Source organism: Apis dorsata, unplaced genomic scaffold (assembly GCF_000469605.1).
Source record: "Apis dorsata unplaced genomic scaffold, Apis dorsata 1.3 scaffold_118, whole genome shotgun sequence".
NCBI classification, from domain to species: domain Eukaryota; kingdom Metazoa; phylum Arthropoda; class Insecta; order Hymenoptera; family Apidae; genus Apis; species Apis dorsata.
Window position 1 is genome coordinate 414,329 of NW_006263412.1, and position 2,561 is coordinate 416,889.

Below are 2,561 nucleotides of genomic sequence, written 5' to 3' on the forward strand. Positions count from 1 at the left end.
CTTCTCCGCTCCTACTTTACACACACGTTCGACCGTACTTACTTTTCAACGGTGCGTACAATTTCAAATTTTACGAAATGAAAAATTCTTATTTCCTTCGCCCGACTTACGAACCGATTTTTCATCGAGTCGAGATTCGATGAGTAAGAGATTCGTTTGCGCTCGGAAGAAAGTTTACACTTTCGAGGCAATTTCGTTAAACGATATCGCGGCCAAACGTTTCTCCCGAAGCGAGGAAGAGTGATTTAAAATCGCACTCGGCGCGAATTCATACGTGTTTCGTACTCGAAACGCCGAGTCAGAGGGGATGCCGCGCTTGCGCGGTGTTGAACGGTAGGTGGCGAGGGGGTATCGTCGGGGGGTATGGGGATGAGTCAGTCAAGCCGCAGCGCGCGTTCAGAAAACTACCTTCTACGCGATCGCATAATATCGCAGCCTATTTTCTAATTTAAATCCTTGTGTTGTTCGCGGCAAGATTCACACGTGCTCTTCCCCTCCCCTTCCATCCTTACCTTGTCTTATCGCGAAAAGATCATTCTCGAATTAGCCCGATTCGACCGAGGATCGTGCTTCTACGATACGCGTACGATTGATTCCAAGAACGCGGCAATATCTCTCTCTCCCTCTCTCCCTCTCCCTCTCTTTCTCTTCCAACTGTACGCGTAAAGAAGCGAACGATCGGTTTAAAATTCGACCACGAAGAAAAAGAAGAAGAAGAGGAGGAGGAGAAAGAAGAAGAAGAAGAAGAAGAAGAAGAGGAAGAAGAAGAGGAATCAGTGAGAGGAAAGAAGCGTTCAATTGTGAAAGTGATTCCGTTGTGCGCACGATCGCTTTAGCTCAGCCATTTTTTTATACGGTGAAAAAATTTATCAGGGAGGATCGAGGATCGATGGAGAGAAAAGTAAGAAGGGAGGAATAATGTCGTTGAAGATATGAAACGAGGAACGAGAGAGGAAGGACGCGCGCAAAAGGACGCCGCTCCAACGAAATTCGAGATGGATAAAAGTTTCTTTTGCATACCTCGATGATCGTACGATCGTTATTATTCGCTATCCGATTCCTAGATCGAGGCGGATAGGGTGAGAAGAGGTATCAAAAATGGTAACCATCGTTTCTATTAAAAATTCGATACGAAAGATCGTAGAGGAGGAATTTATAACAGTTGGATGGGATGAAGAGGAGCACGATCGATCGTAAGTCGGATGGGAAAGGGGAAGAAGGATCGAAGGAATTCATCATCGGGAGGGGAAAAAAATGTAAGAGAGGCGAGTGAAAACTCGCGAGTAGTGGACGGTTTCCAGATCTGAAGCGGTGCGAAAGCTGCTCGAACGAGGTGGTCATCTTTCGAGTGGAGGGTGGTGAAAAATATGGGATGGTCGTGGAATCATCGAAAGAAAGAGTACAGGTAAAATGGTTCGGAAGTAGTCGAAATTATACGGAAAAGGGAATGCCGCAGTATCGTAAGGAAGGGGAGAAGAGAAATGTTTTCAACCTTCTTTTTCTTCTTCTTCTTCGCCTATCGCGATACACCTTGTCCACGCCGTCGATATTCGTATAGTTGGGAATCGATATAAGAAGAAGGAGAGGAAGGAAGGAAGGAAGGAAGGAAGGAAGAATCGGTGGTAAAGTGGGAGACCGAGAAAGCGATGGAAGAAAAGGGAAAAGAAGTTCGTTGATCTCCGGGGAAATACATCCGAGGAGGGCAGTTTTTGGAAAGAACGCAGCGACGACGGATCGTCGTCGAGAGATCGATTCTCCTGATATACGATCGAAGCGAAAGGAAATCGGGAGTTCGGGATCGATCGGCGGATATATACGAAGGAAGGACGAGAACGGACAGAGTCGCGATGCGATCTCGTTGCATTCGAGGAACAACGAGCGTGCGATCGTTGTTAACGATGTTGGTGAAAAACTTGCCGTTTTTTTCTTTTATCGTGCGCGAGCGTGCTCGGTAAATTCGGGTTTTTACCGAGAGAACACCGGGGAACACCGGGCCGGTAGTAAATGGCGCGTGTCGATAGTTACGTTCGATTCTCGCCGAATAAGCGTTTCCCTTGTCCGTGCTTGTCCATCAACTACGGACCAGGCATCGATAAATAGTATTTTTTTACCTACCGCTACGATCGACCAACGATCGGCGAGCGAGATCGCGAAATCCTCGAACGATCGCTCGGCAACGTACAGCTCGAGAACGAATTTCCCGTCCTATTTGGTTGTTCTTCCAGCTCGACAGGTTGTCATCGAGGCGCGCGCACACACACACACGCACACGCACACGCTCGAACGATTTCGCCTCGTCTTCGCTCGTACGAAGATCTCCAACGGCGGAACGAAGTGAAGGTGGTATGTTATGACGAGCGTGATTTGTTTTTCCATAGGTGGAACGCTGCAACGGTGGTATTAAGTGTGCAGTGATCACGGGAGACCGAGAGAAGACGGGAAAGAGGGTGGTCAATATGACTCCTATCTTCCTCGTCCTGTTGGTGGCTATCGACCCGATTATCGCGCAGAATGGTGGTGAGTAATCGACCAGAGAAATCCACTTTTTTTTTTTTTTTTTT

The 2,561-nt window shown here is 47.6% G+C and overlaps 1 long non-coding RNA gene across 1 annotated transcript in view; it reads left to right on the top strand.

Annotated features, from left to right (window-relative positions):
* The window catches only part of LOC116185186, a 14,986-nt gene extending 12,614 nt beyond the window's left edge, over positions 1–2,372 (top strand). The window contains exon 3 of the long non-coding RNA XR_004149982.1: positions 1,145–2,372. This is a non-coding gene — a long non-coding RNA (uncharacterized LOC116185186). The remainder of the gene's footprint in view (positions 1–1,144) is intronic.
* Positions 2,373–2,561: the final 189 nt, after the last annotated feature.